A 22861-nucleotide genomic window follows, 5' to 3' on the forward strand; every position below is an offset into this window, starting at 1 on the left:
TTAAGACTCCTAGATCTTGAATGTAACTCTGAGAACACTTAATTTGTTTCCTTGTTTTTAATATGAGCCCATAAAAACTGCAAAGCTTTGTCTTTGAAAGCTTTGGACTGTACCAAGTGAAAACAGCTCTAAAAATCCAATTTGACCATTTAATACAATTCAAAGCTCAACTTTAACAATATTGAATTTCTATTAATTCCTTAGAACATGAAGATTTACAGTGTAAATAGATTTACATGTAATCTATATCATCACAATTTGGATTAATTAAAGGAAAGCTTCATCTGAATCTGTGAAAGGCCAAAATTAACTACTGTTTTCAAAGAAATGAAGTAGTGTCAATTCTAAATAAATTGGCGAACTGACCTAACAAAGCGATCCTTGGTCCGGTGTCGTAATGAGGAAGATGATAAATAATTTAGTCTAACAACAGACGTTATAAAAATGGTCCTCCTGAAGTACTCAGTTCATGTTCCTAAGTCAATTAAACTTTTACCTTTACAGTATTATCCTGTTGTTTTTTTAGAGAAAAGAGACATCAAATCATTAGAGACTGTCTAGTTTGTTAACTAAGAGTGTGTATGAATGCAAAACTATGTTCCTGATGTCTCAGTTCATTCATAAAAAATTGCATAACATAAAGACTCTTAACTGTACTGCAAATTCAAATTTCAGATTCAAACAAATACTAAAGGATCTCATGTCTCAGAAAGTATCCAAAAGGCCTAATTCCAAGTGACACACCTAGGAAGTGGAGGGAGACATCTATTAAGAATCCTTCAGGTGGGAAACATACAAATCACCCCAAACGACAGGACAGTGAACGCCATGAAATAAAGTGGACTTTTAATTATACACAGCAATATGCGTGCATGTGCGCATGTATGTGTAACTGTGCGTGTGTGTGTGTGCTTGTGCAGATTACCACAGACAGGAAGCCAATGGCAGAAGTGGCACCTGTTCCAAATGCCACGTAAAGGGTTAAAAAAAATAAAACCCTACAGTATTTCTTTTCCACTAAAAATGTACAGAAACCTCATTCGTTTTGATGATGGGCAAAAGCAGCCTGAAGTTTTAACTGTGGATTTATTTGAGAATAAGTCCCATTCCAAGTCATTCACATCCATGCAGTAATTCAAAGCGATGTCTCACAAGGGGCCTCTGAGCAGGGCCCCGACAAGCTTGCCTGGTAAATGGGCACGCTGCTGGCAACCAGAAGCTGCTTAATTTGGCAAACATATTCTGACGGCTCTCCAGGCGCCAGGCACCAAAAGCCGCTAGAGCAAGAGGGACTCCTTGCCCTCCCAAGTTCCGTCCGGGGAGGGAAAAGCAAACCAGTCAACACTGTGTGCTAAGTGCCCTAGCCGAGGGGTGCACAGAATATCAAGAAGCCAGATGACTGCCGCACGGAGAGGCCACTGTTTCAGGGCTGGATGCTAGTAAGAGAAGGCCTGCAGTACTGGGTGTAGTTGAACTGGGTCTTGACGTCTGCCTAGGATTTCGGTAGGCAGGAGGCAGGAGGCAGGAGGCAGGTGATGGGGGAAGGGAAAGCAGCTTCCCTAAGCTGCCACGCAGGTGGATGAGGGAACAACAGTGAGGAACCCAGGAAGGCAGCCAGCGCTTTACACGCCACCCGAGGGCTGGCGCTTTATCCTACTGGTCCTAGGAGGCCCCGTGAAGTCAGAGATCAGAGCTGGCGGCCACATTTGTATGAGAGTATCATTCCTGTAACTGGACAGAGAATGAACTGGTGGAAAAAAAAAACAGAACAGGGAAAACAAGTTCTGTAGTTATCGCAGCCCCCGAGTGGGGACTAATGCCGGGCGGTTGGGGGAGAGGTGAAAGGAGCTTCAGTGATTCTGTTGTTACAGGTAGTGAGAAACCAGCAGGATAAAGGCTGTCCTCATAGATTTCATTTATATATCAAAACAGTGTGTTCTGCTGAGATACTAAGAAATCTCGTCTTGATTTTGTAATATTTCAACTTAATGCGACAAACCCTCTTTCATACAGAGCATAGGGGCAAAGTCAATCCAAATGGTCACAATTCCAAATTCGTAGTGTTTTGATAAATTATTTTGTTGGGTATATAAAAATGTAAATATTGTATCTGCCGTTGAAAGATAAACTTAAGTGTTATTCATTTTTCAAAACTTGCTATCTTGCCTCAGACACCTCACAAAGCTAGTTCAGAAAGCTAATCCTGTATTTCGACACATCCTCAAGCACACACAGCGCGAAGTGCTATAAAACGGTCTAAATGAAGCCAAAACAAAACACATCACCCCCTCCGCCATCCTCGGCAGCAAACGGGAGCCCCCAGCATATGTCGTCGCCGTAGCTTTAGGCAAGACGCTTCTGCTACACAGGCCAGCAAGCCTGTCCTGCATCTCCATGTACTACTTGTCTTGGCGATGTCGGGCGGGTCTAAAAATACAGCAATGCCCGCACCAAAGCAGAAGGGCAGGCTGTACAGAGCGTCCGCGTCGGAGCTCCACAGGCCGGGACGGGCCAAGCCAAGCCACGTGCTCTGCTCGGGCCACTGATTTTTTAGAACAAAAAGAACACTGAGAGCCCCGACAGAGTCTATTGACTTCCCTCTTGTAAACTTGGCAGTGAAGCTAGAGCTGAGAGGGAGAAAGCGCCTGGGGAAGGAGGGGCAGGGCCCTCACCGCCCACACTGGCTGTGACCTTGGGAAAGGCCCAGAAGCGGGAGGCGCACAGGTTTCCTCACAGCGTTAATCAGTCCCAAGTTTCTCTTCCTGAGAGTCTTGGGGAGGGGGCTGGGCAGAGGGGCGCTGCAGGAACGGACGCTGGTAGGAGTGGTGGCGACACCCTCAAGGTCACAGGAGCGAGGGAACCCAGGCTCTCGGAAGTGAGGTGAAGGGGACCAGAACAGGCCACCCTCACGTATGCCAGTTTGGTATAAGGATTACTTTGAGCTGGGAGCAAATGAGAATCAATGAATGCAGAAGGAAACCTCCTAGGAGTTTTCCTTATCTAACTGGGAGGAGAAACTTCTGAGAAACGAGCGCTCCCGGGGAAGTTTTATGGCCACGAAAAAGACAGCAAGTCAACACCAACATGGGTCTTTAAACAAAGCTACAAATACAAGCCATATCTTCCATTGCTTTCTCTTCTATATTTTTCCTGGTCACTTTCCCACAGTTTACCACCCGAGCCCAAACCTCTTTTTCCTTTCTCTTGTCGCATCTCCACGTTCACCGTTCTTTGCTAACAGGTATGTTAAGTTCCCAGGCCTATCTGCTTCTTTGGGTCTTCACGTTTCCATGAAGGCCTCCGTATGCACACATAACCATAAACCTCTCCTATGTCAATGTCCATTTTTATAATCTAATTTGCAGGGCCCAGTTACTGAACCCTAAGGGGGTAGAGGAAAAAGTTTCTTCCTTCCCTATGGCGGTACTGTGTACAAAGCCGCTCAGATCCTCACACAGGGGACCAGGTGAACATCCAGAGAAAGCTCCAGCTCCAAGGTCTTCCTCCGACCCCTGCTGCCTGAGGGGGCCTGGACACACGGCTCCCCTCGCTGCTCAGCTTTCAGAGCCACCCTGGAGGGTTTTCACGTCATACCCGAGCTAGGATTCCAAACCACACCAACTGAATGAGAATCTCGGAGGGTGAGCACAAGCAGCCATATTTTTAAAAGCCCCCCAGAAGAATGGGATGTACAGCCAGGATGGGAACCGCTGGACTGCTGAGTCTCTCTGGAGCCACTAATTTCATTGAGAAGGCGCTGCTCCGCCTTTGCAGGTATTCTCTCCCCTGTCATCACAAAAATCCCTATTTTGTGTTTTATAGATGAGGCTCAGAGAGGTTAAGTGAAGTCCCCAGAATGAAACAGCCAGTAAATGACAAGGTAAAGATCTGAACTCAGGACTATCTGAGCTCAGTCTCAGACACCATTAGCCTCACTCTTTTGTGGTGTTTATGTCCCATAAATTGTCACTGACCCACCTAAGGCTTCTAGGCTCAAATCCTCCCACTCTGGCCCCTCGTACCTGATGCTTCAGAAATGCTGAAATTATACTGAAGTTTCCAGTGGGGAGATGCTGTTATCACACCTGCAGGCTTTCATAATACTGCCTCCGCCAGCTAGAATACACAGCTTTCCGACTTGTCCTTTGAGATCCAATCAAGCATCCTCCCCGACCCGCCCCAGAAGGACATAGTGGAGTTATGTCCTCATCTCCACCAAAAGGCAGGAGAGTGTAGAATCGGACTCAAGAGCTGGCATATCTCTTACCAGTTGTGTGACCTTGGGTAAGTTACTTAGCTCTCCATGCCTCACTCTCCTTCCCGAAGGTGTGATAATAAGGACACCCATCCTATAGTGCCCTTAAGAGGACTGAAAGAGTTAATGTGAGTCAGCCCCGAGCGGTGTGCCTTGCCTCTGCACGCCATCAGGGTCTTGACACATGCCCGTCACCAGACAGCACTCTGCGTTGCGCTTCTGTCTTTACATTTCCACCTCCACGTCTTGCCTGTGCATTCCTGCAGGGCAAAGATTCAGTCTTGCCCATCTTTCTAACCCCAGGGGAATCTTTATGGCTGGCAAGTAATAGATGCTCAATAAAATATGAATACATGAATAATCAATCACTATCACTCAGTCCCCACTGAAATCTCTATACAGTTAAGGTTAGTGAGATATTTAATGGCCATGGGATAGAATGAAGCTAACTCATTCAAAACGGAAATGAACTGATGGTCTTGCCCTATAATCACAATGGCTAGGGATCACTTAAATCCCTACTAGGGAGAAACAGGCACATGGAAGAGAATGAGTTGAGGAATCGAGTGATGAGATGTTAACAGCTCGATACTAAGTAAGAGTACCAAGGACTATGTAACCATCCTTTCCAGGCTGCTGAATACCCAGTACATAGAAATGAATCAAGAACATTGGGAACTTCTGTAAACGTTCCTGCCCGACTCTAAAAATGCCAGAAGAGAGACAAATTTCCTCATTAACTGATTCCGTCTTAAAAAAATCAGATCTATTCCTGAGAAGACTTGCTGTCTTTTATACTGAGCCATGAGAGGAACATTTTTAGGATCCCTTTATTCATATACTTTTTTTAAACATTGACTGTGAACCTGTTTACCCAAAGCTTTTAGCAGACAATTGAAAATAATTATAGCAAAGCCTTGCTTACTTGATTGTAAGTATTCTGTTGGAAGTTTTCTAGGACTCCTGGGCCTTCATTTTCATACCTTTCAGATGACTTGCCTCCACAAATCTCTAACACCTTAGAAATCACACTTCTCTGAGGAATTGTATGGTCTTTCATTGCAAATACATCCAGGAATCTTTCTCTAAGGGATGGGGCTCAAAAGTAGTTTCTATATTTCTTTATCAGAAAAGTTAGTTTGAGGGCTTCCCTGGTGGCGCAGTGGTTGAGAGTCCGCCTGCCGATGCAGGGGACGCGGGTTCGTGCCCCGGTCCGGGAAGATCCCACGTACCGCGGAGCGGCTGGGCCCGTGAGCCACGGCCACTGAGCCTGTGCGTCCGGAGCCTGTGCTCCGCAGGGGAAGAGGCCACAACAGTGAGAGGCCCGTGTACCGCAAAAAAAAAAAAAAAAAAGTTAGTTTGAGAATTGCATAGCACTAAAATGATTTGCTATTTCCCCTCTATTCTGATCATAAAACACCAACAAAAGAAGTGATTAACAACTGAATTGAATTCCACTCTTTCATTTACCCATGCTCAAACATTGATTGAAAAATCTATCTTGTATCAGGTGTTGTGCTAGGTAAGTACATGCTGGTGATATGCCATGAACAAAAGTCCAGTGTGTGCTATCAAGCAGTCTAAGGGGACAGAAACACACAATCAGATGACTGGCAGCTACGCCAAGGGCAAGGGGAGAGCTCTAAGGTGTATCACCCGCGAACAGAGGAAGGGTAGTTGCCCCCGTCTTGGCATATTTGAAGAAGGCTTCTTGGAGGAGCTGATTCTCTCTTTTTTAAAATTTTTATTGGAGTAGAGTTGATTTACAGTGTTGTGTCAGTTTCAGGTGTACAGCAAAGTGAATCAGTTATACATACACACATGTCCACTCTGTTTTAGATTCCTTTCCCACAGAGGCCATTACAGAGCACTGAGTCGAGTTCCCTGTGCCGTACAGTAGGTCCTTATTAGTGATCTATTTTACATATAGGAGGGTGTATGCGTCAACCCCAGTCTTTGGAGGAGGTGATTCTTAAACAGGAGAGCAGGAATGCAGGAAATGAAGGCAGAGAGCAGAAAGCATGAACAAAAAACAAGAAAGAAAGCGGGCGTGTGCAAGTAGCCTAGTGTGAAGGCACAGAGAAGGAAAGCCTGGGTGCTGGGAAAGTGGTGAGAGAGAGAAGGTATGAGGCAGATCATGACGGTCCTTTGTAGAATATGGTCGTTTACCAGGGGAGCATTTTGGCCCACGTTACATGAAAATTTCCCTACAAACAATATGAACAATCACTGAGCAGCTTAAATTGGAATAGGTGTTTTGTCCACATGGAGCTTCAATCTGTTAATAATCAAACCATTGGCAAAAGGTTTGCAGTCTGGTTTTGTGAGGTGCGGGGAGGTGTTTTCAGTGCAAAAGAGGGGGAAAAAAGGCAGTAAAACACCTACTCCCTTTTCTTTATTACAGGCATTTATATTTTCTTGATATTTTTGTCTTAGGGGTAAAATACTGAGAGATAAAGGTACCAAAAACTCTAGCAATACTTCATGGAAACTAGCCTCTCTTGTGAGTAAAATGAAATGGGCAAGAGACCTTATCGAGGAATTGTAGTAACAAAAGAAAGGTAGTTAAAAAGTTTCTAGCAACAAAATAAAGGTACAGAGCTGGGAGTAACCACTGGCTGCTGGGGTGAGAGGGTTGTGCAGGCAATAAGCAGTGGCCTGTCCCAGCCAGCAGATGCCTTGGGAAAATACTTAGCCAGCTTAGAATCCGGAACTGCGTAGTTTGGGATGTGAACCACACACGCAAGGAGTCCTAGCACAGCCGGTGTGAAATGACCATCCCCTGGGGACAGACAAGATAGCGGAGACATAGCTGGCATCCCTGGCTGGGCAAGCCTCATTTACTCCAGAACAAACATTCACACTTTGCTTATTCACAAGCAGAGTCACATTTCCTCCAATGAGCAGGAAACATGACCTTTGCTGTTCAAAGTCAGCATTCACCAAGGACCTAAACCCCTCTTGGGCATCTCTCACTGACTTGGCCTCTTCCAGGGCTCAATCGGAAGGAATGGGGTAGAAATGCCTATCGGCAGCCTTCAGTCTTCACTGACTTGTCCGCTATTTGCTGTGTGTTCTTCAGAAATGGGTCACTCGTCCAGCCTCCCTGGTTTTCTGCTTGTTCTTGATAAAAAGGTAGACTATCAGTCTCAGAAGTCACTTCCAACTCTTCTGGTTAGAGTCCCAACAAGTGAATAGTCAATACTTCCCTTTGACAGTGAACTGCATAGACTGAACTTCCAAGTCTCCACTCGGAAAGACCAGCCTTCTGAAACTGCACGTTTAAGCAGAAAATCATTGAAAAGATCAAACGTAGCATTCCCATAGCTACTCTACACACAGTCTGGTGGGGGATTTGGTTGTATTTATTTATCTGCAGTGATAAGATACATCTTGGGAAGACTTCCCTCTCTAGCTACTCAACATAGCAAGCTGTTGGAGCAAATGCCCTTCATACTGTGTAACAACAGCTGTGGCTCTGGAAACAAGTTAACGCTTTGCTTTCCATACAACGCGTCCCTTCCCTTAATGATACTAAATCAACACTCTGCGGATGTGAGTAATTGCCGCGGCCACTTGCAGACTTAAAGCAATGAATCTGAATCCTAGAAAAAGGGCTTTATAAAAATCAATCATATTTTTAAAAACTGTATTTAAAAATCACTTTTATTTTATTTCTCTACCCCCAAACTTGCTTGTAAAGAGTAATAAATAGTAAACGAAAGACTCATATCTGGTCACCATACGAAAACTAAGAAGTAATATAATAGAATTCACAAATTCTCCCCTAATTAAAATGAGATTTTGTTTTAAACTATATATTGCTTGTTAGAAAAATGAAAGATAATCTCCTTTACAATGTTATCAAGAAGCTGACTATGGAAATGGAGGCAGCTCACTGCAGAGCATGAACTTTGAGTTGAGAAACCCAAATGCTCTAAGTTTCCTTGGCCTTGAAATGGCAGCAATGAACTCTACCTCACAGCACTGTCATCAAGATCCAAGGAGGCAATCTTTGTAAAATAAAAAGTAGCTGGGCTAGCCCAATGACTGCACACAATAGGAGCTTATCATAAGAAATAAAATAAGTCATTTTCTTGCGATATTAATGATTTTTATAAAATAAATAACATTTTTTCTTTTTTCTAATATATTTGTCAGTAGATTAGTAGGTTTCAACACGCAGAAACAAGAAATAAGGATATAAATGAACAACTCTGAAGAAATTATGATGGTGCCTTTGTGCAATTAATGGCTCCAATTATTCATAAACTCACTGGATCTAATCCCTCATGCCAGCACTGAAATTTATCAAGCAGTACTTATGTTTACCATTCATATATTATCATTTAAAAGTAAAAGAAAGGAAAGAGAGATTACACAAAATGTGATCTGTCAAAGGGGAAATAGTGGTAGTGAGCCCAAGAAGAAAGAAATCCAGGTTGCAAAACACTAGGTCAAGTTGCTGTGGACAGCTTGCTAAATTCAAGGGTCAGATCCCAGTCCACGCCCTCCTCTACTTCTCAGCAGCATCTGGCCAAGCTTATCACTCCCTTCTCTTTCTCGTTTCCAGGACACCACACTCTTGGTTTGCTTCCTGCTTCCCTAGCTGCCCATCCTCCGTCTCCTTTGTGGGTCTCTCCTCTTCTTCCTGACCTCTGAACAACAGAGCAGCCTAGGGCTCTGTGCTTGGACTGACCTCCTTTCTCTCTACACTCATTCTCCAAATGCTCTTATCTTGCCCCATGGTTTAAATAAATATACCTCCATGCAATGACTGCCAAATGCACAGTTTCTGCTCAAAAAGCAACCTTTAACTCTAGACTCTGCGATCCAAAAGCCTACATAACACCTCTACTAGGTGTCCTCAACTTAACATGTCTGAAAACTCCAAAGCTTCCTGTTACCAATCAACTCTACGTCAGCTTTCCCCATCTCTAAAAATAACAACTTCATCCCCCCAGTTGCTAAGGACAAAAAGTGTCATCATTAACTCTGCTCTTTCCTTCACACCTCACAATGAACCATCAGCAAATCTGGTCAGCTGTTCCTTCAGAATGTAACTAGATAAACTAAACTTCTGCTTCCAGGAAGATGAAGCAAACGTACCTTTTCCCTATTGTTTCTTTTAATCACAACTAAAATCCCTGCCGATTATCTATGAAGCAAACAGAAGAAGATTCAGAAAGAAGGGAGGGAAGAAGAGCAACTAGGAAACTTGGAACCCAAGGAATGATGTGATGGTGAGTTCCCTGGGTTTTGTTTTTGCTCATTCATCCTCTACCTAGAGCTAGGGGAGCCAATAACTAGGAAATGGCAACGGACACAGACCACAGCAGGCCCAATGCCCGTGCTGGGGAAATGCCAGAGAAGGAAGGGAGGTGGGACTTGTATCACCACAGGTGGTAATGGTCAGCTCCCATCCTGTGGTGTCAGTGGGGATGGAAAAGCAAGCAACCCAGAAATGCCAACAATCACAGTCAAAACGTAATTCCCAACAAAAGCTGTTTGTTCAAAGAACCAGGTAAGGGGCTACCTATCAAAGCAGGAAACTTTTAGAAAATAAACCACCTGACACCAAACACTGCAGAATAAAACGTTGGCCCCGACCCCACTGTGATCAGCAAAGACCAAGAGGGGAACCTAGTCTTTGACTCTTGACAGACTGTGGTAAGGGGCCCTCTCCCAACTCCACACACACACATGGATGTATCAGAGAAAGCTGAATATGGAGTCAGGACTTTGATCTCTGCAGGGTAATGAGGCCACCATTCACAGTGACAGCGGAGACCATCTGGGGAACCTGGACTTTCACCCCTACAAGGTGGAAATTAGACATCCTTTCCCCCTGGGAGGAGGCTTAGTGAAGATTCAGGACTTTCATCACCACCCAGTAGTAATTAGGCTACCTTTGCATACCTACCATGTCAATGGCAACCATGGTTAAAGTTGTAATGATTCAATCCTGCCCCCTCCTGGTCAGGACGGTATCAGTGGAAACATAGTGGGAAGCCAGAACTTTCACTACTGCCCAGCAGTACCAAGAAGAGCTCTCCTTATGTCAACACAGACTGAATGGGGAGCCTGGAATTCCATCCCACTTGATTTTATTGAGGCAATGCCCACCCCTTCTCCTGCAGGAGCAGTATCAAAAAAAGCCAATCAAAACAGAAGATCTAGAGTCTCATAACATAATACATCTTAATTCCTGGTTTTAATTTTAAAAGATGATGAGTCATCCAAGAACCAGAAAAATCTCAACTTCAATGAAAAAGATCACTCAATAGATGCCAATACAGAATAGAGATGTTAGAATTACCTAAGAATGATTTTGAGTGAATCATGATAAAAACATCTCAAAGAGTAAATACGTACATACTTGACCCAAATTGAAAAGAAAACAAAAGTTACTGGCAAATAAATAAAAGATATAAAGAAGAACCAAAAGGAAAATTTAGAAACGAAAAATATAGTAGCCCAAAATAGAAACTCAGTGGATGATCTAAACAGTATAGAAAGAGGAGATATACTCTAAAACACTTTAGATAAATCAAATGGAATGGCCTGGAATGGAATTTTTAAAAATTCAAGTAACCCACAGAAAGACAGGATAAAGAAAACAGAAATGAAAAACAGACAGAATAGAAAACAAAAATTAAAATGGCAGGGTTAAGGCCCAACATATCAATAATAACATTAAGGGCTTCCCTGGTGGCGCAGTGGTTGAGAGTCCGCCTGCCGATGCGGGGGACACGGGTTCATGCCCCAGAACGGGAGGATCCCACATGCCTGGAGTGGCCGGGCCCATGAGCCATGGCCTCTGAGCCTGTGCGTCCGGAGCCAGTGCTCCGCAACGGGAGAGGCCACAATGGTGAGAGGCCCGTGTACCGCAAAAAAAATAATAATAACATTAAGTATAAATGGTACAATACACTAATTAAAAGTCCACTTTGCCTTAATGTACGTGCACCTAACAACAGAGTATCAAACTACATGAGGCAAAAACTGATAGAACTGAAAGGAGAAAAGGATGAATCCACTATTACAGTGGGAGACTTCAACGCCTCTCTATCAGAATGGACAGATCCATCAGGCAGAAAATCAGTAAGGACATAGCTAGACTCAACAACACCATCAACTGGATATACAGTTGAGACCCTGGATGACACAGGTTTGAACTGCATGGGTCCACTACATGCGGAATTTTCTCAAAAAATATATGGTTGTCCCTTTGTAGCCACCAGGTCCACATCCATGGATTCGACTAACCTCAGATCATGTATTAAGTTTGCAATCCACAGTTGGTTGAATCCACAGATGTGTATCCTGCAGGTGCAGAGTACCAACTGTGGGACTTGAGCATCTATGGATTTTGGTATACCTGGTGGATCCTGGAAACAATCTCCAGCAGATACCCAGGGACAACTGTAATAAATATCTATAGAATACTTCATCCAACAAAAGCAGAATACACATTTTTTTTCAAACTCACATGAAATATTCACTAAGATAGACAACATTCTGGGCCATTAAACATAACTTAACAAACTTAAAAGAACAGAAATCAAACAAAGTCTGCTCTCAGACCACAACAGAATTAAATTAGAAATAAATAACAGAAAGTTAACAGAAATATCCCCAAATACGCAGTGATTATGAAACACACTTCTACATAACACATCGATCAGTGAAGAAATCTCAAAAGAAATTTTAAAAATAGTTTCAACTAAATGAAAATGAAAACACAATCTATCCAGATGTGTGGGATGCAGGGAAAGCAGTGCTTAGAGGGAAATTTATAGTACTGAATTCCTATATTAGAAGAGAAGAGAGATCTAAAATCCATAATCTAAGTTTCTACCTTAAGAAACTAGAAAAAGCAGAGCAAACTAAATCCAAGATAAGCAGAAGCAAAGAAATAATATGAATTAGAGCAGAAATCAAGAATTTGTAGAAAATCAATAGAGAAAATCAACAAAACCAGAAGATAGTTCTTTGAAAAGATCAATAAAATCAATGTCTCTAGCCAGGCTCTCTAAGGAAAAAACAGAAAGGACACAAACTGCTAACATCAGAAATGAAAGAGATGACATCACTACAGGCCCTGTAGACATTAAAGAGGTAATAAAGGAATACTATGAACAGCTCTATGCCCCAAAATCTGACAATGTAGTTGAAATGGACTAATCCCTCGAAAGACACAATCTGCCAAAACTCAAACAAGAAGAAACAGACAATCTGAATAAACATATACACATTACAGAAATTGAATCAGTAATTAATAAACTTCCTGAACAGCAAGCAGTAGGCCCAGATGGGCTTACTGTTCATTTCTATCAAACATTTAAGGAAGAAATTATACCAATTCTCTACAATATCCCAGAAGAAAAGAAGCAGAGGTCATATTTCCTAACTCATCCTATGAGGTCAGTGTTATCCTAATATCAAAACCAGACATTACAAGGAAAGAAAACTACAATCAATATCACTCATGAACATAGATGCAGAAATCATCAACAAAATATTAGCTAACTGAATCCAACAATGTATAAAAAGAATTATACACCATGATCAAGTAGAATTTATCCCAGGTATGCATGGTTGCTTCAACATACAAAAATCAGTTTATGTAAACCATCATATCAACAGGCTAAAAAAGAAAAATCACATGATCATATATCAGTATATGTAGAACAAACATTTGACAAAATCCAACACCCATTCAGGATAAAAACTCTCAGTAAACTAGGAATAAAGGGGAAATTCCTCACGTTGGTAATGCATATTTACAAAAACCCTACAGCTAATATCATACTTAATGGTGAGAAACTTGAAGCTTTCCCACTAACATCAGAAATAAGACAAGGATGTCACCTCTCACCACTCCTTTTCAACCACACTGGAAATCTTAATTATGCAATTAGATAAGAAAAAGAAATAAAAGTTATATATATTGAGAAGGAAGAAATAAAGCTGTTTTTGTCTGTAGATGACATGATCATCTAGGAAGAAAATCTGAAAGAATCCATTAAAGACTCCTGGAACTAATGAGTTATTATAACAAGGTTGCAGGACACAAGGGTAATATAGAAAAGGCAATCGATTTCCTCTATACCAGCAATAAACAAGTGAAACTTGAAATTAAAAACAAATGCCATTTACATTAGAGCCCCCTAAAAGAAATATTTAGGTATAAATCTAACAAAATATGTACAAGATTTATATGAGGACAACTACAAATCTGATAAACAAAATCAAAGAATTAAATAAATGGAGAGATGTTCCATGTCCAGAGTAATAAGACTTAATATTGTCAAGCTGTCAGTTCTTCTTAACTTGATCTATACACATTCAATGCAATTCCAATAAAAATTCCAGCAAGTTGTTTTGTAGATATGAACAAACTGATTGTAAAATTTATACGGAGAAGCAAATGACCCAGAATAGCTAATACAGTATTGAAGAAAATCAAAGTTGGAGGACCGATACTACCTGGCTTAAAGACTTACCATAAAGCTAGAGTAATCAAGATAGTGTGGTATTGGCAAAAGAGCAGACATATATAGATCAATGGCACAGAACAGAGAGTCCAGAAATAGACCCACAAAAATATAATCAACTGATATTTGACAAAGGAGCAAAGACAATAAAATGGAGCAAAGAAAATTCTGCTGAAGCAAGTGGACATTTGCGTGCAAAAAAAATGAAACTAGATACAGACCTTACACTCTTCACAAAAATTAACTAAAAATGGACTGTAGCCTTAAAAGTAAAATGTCAAACTAGAAAATCCTTAAAAACGAATATAGGGAAAACCTTGGGTATGAGGATGACGTTTTAGATACAACACCAAAGGAACAATCCACGAAAGAAATAATTGATAAGCTGGACTTCATTAAAATTAAAACCTTCTGCTCTGCAAGAGACGATGTCAAGAGAATGAAAAGACAAGCTACAGCCTAGAAGAAAATATTTGCAAAAGACACATCTGATAAAACACTGATCCAAAGTATACAAGGAACTATTAAAACTCAACAATAATAAGACAACTCAATTTTTAAAAAATGGTCCAAAGACCTTACTTAACAGACACCTCACATAATAGAGCTCATATCTCCCCCGCCTCTGTTACCCCAGGCCCCTTAGTTTCCAGCCTCTTTCCATGTTTTATGTTTCTCTGGGCACTGGTCATTTTCCAATGTACTATATAATTGACTTAGTTTATGTTGCTTTGTCTGCCTCCCCCTCACTAGAATGGCAGCTCCACAAGGGCAAGGATTTCCAACTATTTTGTTCACTGCTGTTCCCCAGAACCTAGGACAGGGAATAGCACACAGTATTTATTGAGTAAATTTTAATCAATATTATCACATAAGCAGTAGAAAATCTTGGCCGGTACAGATGGTAATATTAACTATCATGTACTAGGATGATGGGATCATGATAATAATAGTGAGTATCATTTATAAAGCCCCTACTCTTTGCCAGAAACTGTGCCAAATGCTTGACGTGGGCACACACCACACACATACAAACACACACATACAAACACACACATACACACACACATACACACACTCAGAGAGGAGGAAGCATTTCACTAGGGAGAAGCTAGGATGAACTGACGTGCCTTGAGGATGACTTATTTGGGGTGTTCTAAATTGGTATAGCATCCTAAGAATAGCTGACATATATTGAATACCAGCTAGATGGCAACCACTGTGCTAAGCATTAAGTAGTATTCTAAGCAGTATTCTCTTTTCATTTGAACAACTGCATGAGGTTGATACTAAGCTTATCTTCCTTTTGCAGTAAATCTGAGGGGAGATTAGAGACAGGAAGTCATGTTTGGAGATCGTGCACGCAGACCCGCTGACTGAAAGGCCAGCTTGTAACGCCCGTAGAACCCTTACCAGGAGCCAGTCCCTGGTCTGATAAGCACTCTGAACAGCATCTATCCAGTCCCAAGAAGAGGGGTCAGGAAACTGGACAGCTGAGCTGGGTGCCTGAGCCCCATTCAACCCAGGGCTGTCAACTCAAAACAAACGTCACCTTCTCTATCAGTCCTCCCCGTCAGCCTATTTAATACTGAGGTTCCCTCCACACACACTCCTTCCCCTTTAACTCCTCTCCAAGCACATGACTGGCTTGTGTATTTTCTGCTGCGCCCCACAGTGAGAGCCCCTCGAGGGTGGGAATCTAGGGCTGACCCTGGAGCACCGAGAACAGTGCCCAACACACAACAGACACTCTATTCTTTTCACCAAATCTAGGTAACACTGTCTTCTAAAAAAAGGTCTGAAGCTTGAGGCAGAGGCAATGCTGTTTAAAGATCATCGAGGCCAAGATGGTCTCCTTGTTCCCTTTTGGTTTAAACATTCAATATAAAAGAAGGCGGAAGGAAACTAACCATCATTTATGTGCTTTGGGGTCCAGAGTTGGAGTTGGGCACAGAGTGCGGATAATATAATTCTGAAGAGGAGCTTGGGCCCTGGGTTAGAAGTGCTGGGGATAAACGTCTAGAACGTCCCAGTGGTTCCCGTCAGAGGTGATTCTGTGCCCATCCAGATTCCTCAGGATATCTGGCAGTATTTGGAGACATTTCTGATGGCCACACTGAGGGTGCCACCAGCATCTAGAGGGTGGAGGCCAGGGTCCTGCTAAGCACCCTACAACACGCAGGACCATCCCTCCCACAACAATTATCTGGCCCCAAATGTCAACATGCTGAGGCTGAGAAGCCCTGCTCTAAGCACCAGGAGGTGCCCTATCATTAGAGGGGATTTCTACTTCTAAGTATGGCTGACAGCTCCACAGATGTTACCAGAAGCTTCTGTCAAGGCTGCAGCCTGTCCTCTGTGAAGGGAAGCAGACCCACATTGTTATAAATAACCAGTCTTGTTTATAGAAAGCAACTGTCCCCATTATTGGAGGGATTTACATAAACTGCCAACCAATCCTTAGATGCCCATGACTAAATTGTAGAGAACGCAAAATAGCACTCTCTGAAAAAGGGATTTTTAATTACAGCTTTGATGCTGGGCCCCGGAACTGAAAAGCCAACTGCACCCTCAGGAGCTGCAGCCCTCGAAGCCTGAGCGAGCTGCCCTGTGAGCAGCACTTTAAACGTGAACACAAGAGAGCCCACACCGGGGCCACAGATGAAGAGTCAGCAGGAGACCAGGAAGTACAGCCCCCCTGTAATACCACTCGGTGTCTGTGATCATGGCTGCATGATCCCAAATGTCTGAATGAACAGTAGGAAATTAAGTGAACGTTAAGGTATTTCCACGTATCTAGGTACTTGACATTCGTGCCAAAAAAAACCAAAAAAACAAAAGACGAACTGTATTTTCCATTAAACGTTGCAGAGTATGCTTTTTTTTCCTACACAACTAAGGCAGAGCAGAAGTATTTAAAACTATATGGTGAATTTACAACAATGTCCAGAATCACCATATACGAACACAAAAAACCTGCAACATAAGATCCAGCTACACTAGCGTAATTGATTTGTAAGCAGAGTTGGGACGCGGGGATCCCAATGTGATTAGATTCCTGTGACATGCTGATGTGTCTCCTCGATTATTTAAGAATTTATATTAACTCTTGACTCAAATCTTAATGCATTTATTTGCTGTTTAAAGCTGTGGTGTATAAGGGCATTCATTTTTATGGTTTATTTTGCCTCGTAGAGTGAAGCACGGGATTGTTTTGTGAGGACCTGGTGCTCTCTGCAAGGCTGTGCTCTTTTGGTTGCTATTCCAAGCCCCAGTGCTGGCGAATTGCAAAGGTCTCCGCTTCCTCACTTGTCGCACCCCCGCCCCCCGTGGACACCCAGTGTGAGGTTTCACGTTCCCGTCGTCGTGCACCCTGGCCCCCTTTAGGTGGATGGCTGCCTTCTGACCAGTCCCGGGAGAAGAGGAGGAGGAAGCCTGCGGTAGGGCTGGGCTCTCGGGAGGATCAGGTGACAGAACGCGCAGGAAAACGGAGGGGAAAGGCAGGGCCACGAAGAGAGCAGGGCCCTCAGACTCCACCCAAGGGGATGGGCCGTGCACAGAAGTGGGACACAGAGCAGAAGGTCTGGAAGTCTCAGGCCAAACCAGCAGGGCCTGTGGGTTTATATTTCAAAGGAGCTGACTTTGCTGGCCTCTTTGTGGGTCCTTGGTGGGGAGGGAGCCACCAGGGGCCACCAGAACTGTTTCATTATCAGCATGTTATCCAATCCCTTCCTGCCCCTTCTCCGTTCTCATTCACGCTACACCTGCACTGAGGACCACCGCGTCTCCCCCAAGACTCTCACCTGTGTAGGCTCCTCTGACAACACACCAGTCTGCCCACTGGCGTGCTTCTCAATACCTCTTTCTCGTTCTCCTTTCTGGACTGTCCTCACTTCTTTCCTTCTCTTACGTACAACTGATATTTTACCATCTTCTTTCCTATGACTTTTCTTGAAGATTCTATCTGATATCAAAAACCATGTCTGCAATTCCTGATCATTATCAGTGGTGCTAATTAATGTCTTTTAAATTAATCGTCAGTTCTGCACATCAAGCTACTTGTTGAATTACTTCAAACTGGTATTCCACCATCAACCCAAATTTACTGCGTTTAAATCCAAACTAAATCCCCATCCTCCACTTCAAAACATGCCACCTCCTCCTGATTCTCACATTCCTATCCTCCCGACCAAATTTTCTTGAAATAATTCACAGTTCAGTGCTGGCTGGCAAGCGGTTTGGCTCCTTGGCACAATAACGATAATGCGATTTTATTCCTATCTTTTGATTCACCACCACTCACATTTATGAAAACATAATCCGAAGAACCAAAACAAATTATGACAAACATAACACACACAAAATTATAGTTAATGTGGAGGTAGCAACTAGCATTTAAAATCTGAGAAACCATTAGGCACAAATATGGAGACATATGTGCTGACGTAAAAATAGAAAAGTGAGATATACATTTGCATTGATAATGATTAAAACAATGTACAATATGCACGTAAAAAAAAGACTGGAAAGAAATACACTAAAATACTATTTATTGTCTGGAGGCAAGTGACCGGATTACCTTGATTGTACGTTGTTTAAACTGAATTACATCTCGTCCAAAAGGCAATTTCTTCATCGTCCTAGCTTCCCGCAGCTTTCTTTTGTTTGGCTACCAAGTTTTACATTTAACTCTTTAAATATCATTTCTATCCATCACTCCCTTTTCACCTTTGCTGCCTCACCCTTGTCCCGCCCTGATAACTTCCAGGCAGGAATACGATGCTGGTTCCCTGAGGAGGCTCCTCTAGGCTGGTCCATCAACACTCCCTGCCCTTCTCCCTTCTCCTCTGCCACAGAGGCTAGAAAGCAAACAACTCCACATCCCAGCCCCACAAGGCCATGTGACACAGTTCCAGTGAAGAAAGCATTGGTAGAAATCTACTGGAGAATTCTAGGGACACGTCTGCTCTTCTGAAGATGGAAGAACATGACAGGGGCTATCCACCTGCCAAGGATGGTGGAAGAAAAGGTTGAAAGGGCCTGGGTCCCTGACAGCAGCATTATAGCAGCTGCTTCTGAACTTCTTACTGTGGGAGAAAAGCAGCCCTTATGTTTTAGCTGCTGTTTGTTTTCTGCTACTTGCAGCTTGATGTAGTATCTGACTGCTGACTAGGATCTTGCCTATAGCCGCTTTCCTGCTTCTAGTCTTATGGCACTCACATCACCCTATCATTTTTATGAGTGAAGGATGAACAGACCAGAAAAGTAAACAAATAAATATTGACTATAAAAGCAAAGGACAGCTGACACGTGAAAACAATGTTGAAGACCTAAAAAAAAAAAAATCACAAAAAGTATGAAAAAAAAATTTTTAAGAGTAACCACAGTCCATTTAGGAAGGTTTAAAAAATTCCTACACACATCATTAGTTACTCAGGGCATCAGTATCAGCACCAGAGTACAGCACAGTTAGTGGAGACTCTCAAGAAATATTAATTCTACAAAAATATTCAGTCTACAGTGGATACAATGGTGAGTCAAACATAAAAGACGTCACAGCAGTGGAGCTTAGAGTTGAATCGGGAAGGAATACATGAACAAAATAATTATGCAAGTAAATGATTAAAATCTGTGCTACAAATTATCAAATTAAAGCATGGTTTTTATAAAGGAGAACCTGGTCTAGTCCAAGTATTAGTGGGGACAGGGGGACCAGGCGCTACACTAAGCTCTGGTGATATAAATTTGAGTAGGCTACATTCTGTGCCTTTGGGGAGTTACAATAAATAACTAAGAAGCCCAGTAAACAAACAACTACAGTTAAGTACAAGGAACACTCTGATGGGTGTGATCGAAGGCTATGGGGACACCAAAAAGAAATGATTGATTCACTCAAGGATTGAGTTACCTTGAAAATTAATCTACATTCAGTACATCATCACCAAATGTTACCAAATTAATGAACTATGACTGAATTTAAGCACGAAACAAACCAGAAAATCTAAATTCTGACATATCAAAAAGTAATGAAATTGTTTAATGGACGTTGAAGCACACAGTCCTAGCTCAGAAAATAATTCTGAGAATTAGATCAGCCCCTCTAAGCTTGGTCAACCATCCAAATGACTAGATTTGAACCAAGATTGTATGCATTTGAGAATAAGACAAAAATAAAGGAAACAATGAATTAGACCAGACTGTCTACACAAGTCAGAATCAGACAGAAAGGCAGAAAAAGCCAACATAAGTTTACTTTGTTCTTTTATTGTTATTTATCGGGATCCAACTAAAAGACTTATACTTAAAAAGATTTAATACTGAGAACTAAAATCAGCCTTTTCATTCACTGTAGTTTATAAGATTGTCAATAAACACCCAGAGACTTGGACCTTACATTAGATCTGCCAGTGATCAGCTGTGTGAAGACAGAATCACATGGTTTCTCTGAGTCTCAGCCTCCTTATCATGAAAAAGGATAATTTCATCAGTAATATCCAATAATTCTAAAATAGACTGTCCAGAAAAACCATCCACCACTGTATCATTTTCACTGATTTCAAATATTGGCTAACTGTAACTGTAAAATATCAGGAGAATACACAGACATTTTACCAATAATTTGCCAGGCCACGATACATGAGATTTCACAAACAATACTTTGAATTTTCCTAAGATAAGCTGGCAAATGTATAATGCCTGATAATTAAGAAGCTATGAAGCCAAAGAGTAGTTCTGGAGTCTAGTGAAGTCTATGTGGCCTCATTAACCAGGAAGCACACACTTTCAATCAGGTGGAATCTTTTTGATGAAATCTATGTCCTTCTCTTGGATAAAGGAAACAATAAAATAATCACCCAAATATAATGTCACATATCATTGTACAGTATTATGAAGATAAATGAAACTTGCATATAGTATTTCTGCTGTAGGACATACCTCTTTCCACCTCAGTCATTTTTACTTAGAGTGTTTGATAAAGTTGCTTAAAGTGAATAAGGAGTTACAATATGTGTGCCAAAGAGGACTTTGACAATTTAAACAAAATGGAATACGGTTTTGTCACTAGATTCAAAAAATGGCACAGTAATTATATGTAATGCCACATAATAATCCTAATGTAATTGCAGTGTAATTTTTCTGACATGCATTTACTATCCTTCTCCAACGTAATTACTATGCACAGATAATGTTACCTTGTTTTTCAAGTTCTCCACTATCTCCTTGAGGTGCAAACTTTTCAAATATGTAGATTCATTTTTAAATATATGGTACTTACAACACCTATCTTATCACAGGACCTCAACATATGAGTATCAACAACAGCAATACTAATATTTATGCAAATACCTAATGTTCCAGAAAGAATGACAAGGAAGGGGTACCATTTTCATAATTTTTTGTAATGTAACTTTTTGTAGCGTATGATAAAATGGTTTGGGACTTCCCTGGTGGCGCAGTGGTTAAGAATCCGCCTGCCAATGCAGGGGACACGGGTTTGAGCCCTGGTCTGGGAAGACCCCACATGCTGTGGAGTAACTAAGCCTGTGCGCCACAACTACTGAGCCTATGCTCTAGAGCCCACGGGCCACAACTACTAAGCCCACGTGCCACAACTACTGAAGCCCACGCACCCAGAGCCCGTGCTGTGCAACAAGAGAAGCCACCGCAATGAGAAGCCCGTGCACTGCAACAAAGAGCAGCCCCCGCTCACCGCAACTAGAGAAAGCCCGCGCACAGCAATGAAGACCCAAAGCGGCCAAAAATAAATAAATAAATAAATAAATTTCTTTTAAAAATGGTTTATCCTGCTCTTCCCGTGCCATCTGTTCCCTTGTCAGTGAGAGGGTCCATGTCATCCACAATGTAAGAGGGTCTGACTAGTGTGAATGAGGTGCCTCATGAGGTCTTCAATGGGAAAAGCATCTCCACTGCACACGCTTCAAGGCCGACAGCCACAGACCCTCTGAGCACACGCAAGCCTGGCGGACAAGCACAACTGCGTCCTCACCCCTTTTCCGATCCGGACCCACACCCGCTCCATAAAACGTCATGTTAATGATGTGATATAAGCAGATGCTACATCCTTTGACAAACTCAGAACAAAATCATAATGCGTGGAAATGCAAATTTTATATAAAGATGAAAAAATGGATGAATGATGTAAAAATTCATTAAGTTCTGTGATGGTTAATTTTATGTGTCAACTTAGTTAGATTACGGTGCCCAGTTGCTTGATCAAACAGTAGTCTAGATGCTGCTGTAAAGGTATTTTTTTAGATGTGATGAGCACTTACTATCAGCAGACTACACGTAAAGTAGATTATCCTCCAGAATGAGGAGGTGGGCCTCACCCAACCAGTTGAAGGACTTAAGAACAAAGACAGGTTTCCTGAAGAAGGAACTCTCCCCAAGACTGCACCACAGATATTCTACCCGAGTTTCCAGTGTTCGGACTCAAGACCACAACATCAAGTCTTATCTGAATCTCCAGCTGCAGGCTTGCCCCAGATTTCAGACTTGCCAGCCTCCACAACAGCATGAGCCAATTCCTTAAAATCCCTCCATCAATCAATCAATCAACCTCAATCTTTCTCTTTGTATACACACACACACACACACACACACACACACACACACACACACACTGCCATATATAATCCCCTACTGATTGTCCAGAGAATCCTGAGTAATACACATTTATTCACAGAATGTTAAATATATTAAGTATCTTCTTCGAAAAACATATATTTTTTGGCTTTGTTTGTGACATTGGTAAACTCTGTACCAACCCTAGTTTTAAGGTTTGGATAAACCATATTAAAAACTTCATGAAACCAGCTGAGAATAAAGTTGACATATTGAGCTTATGTACTTTCTAAAATTAGATTTGTGTACTATATATTGTGTACTTTCTATAGAAACTTAGTTTATATATTTTCTATAGAAGAAATAGTATGAAAACATGAAAGAATTCAGGTAATCATGACTCCCAGTTAATGACATCAGACTCCACTTCTTCTATGGGATATCACACACAACAAAGTTCAGTCATTTTGTAGAAATACAGTAGCATAACCATATTCTTATGTGTAACAACTGCAAAAAA

General features: G+C 41.9%; 1 protein-coding gene across 4 annotated transcripts in view; it reads right to left on the reverse strand.

Annotated features, from left to right (window-relative positions):
• The window catches only part of TMEM182 (transmembrane protein 182), a 61872-nt gene that overhangs the window by 19860 nt on the left and 19151 nt on the right, over positions 1–22861 (reverse strand). The gene's annotated exons all lie outside the window — the stretch shown is intronic.

Source organism: Kogia breviceps, chromosome 11 (assembly GCF_026419965.1).
Source record: "Kogia breviceps isolate mKogBre1 chromosome 11, mKogBre1 haplotype 1, whole genome shotgun sequence".
Taxonomy (NCBI): Eukaryota; Metazoa; Chordata; class Mammalia; order Artiodactyla; family Physeteridae; genus Kogia; species Kogia breviceps.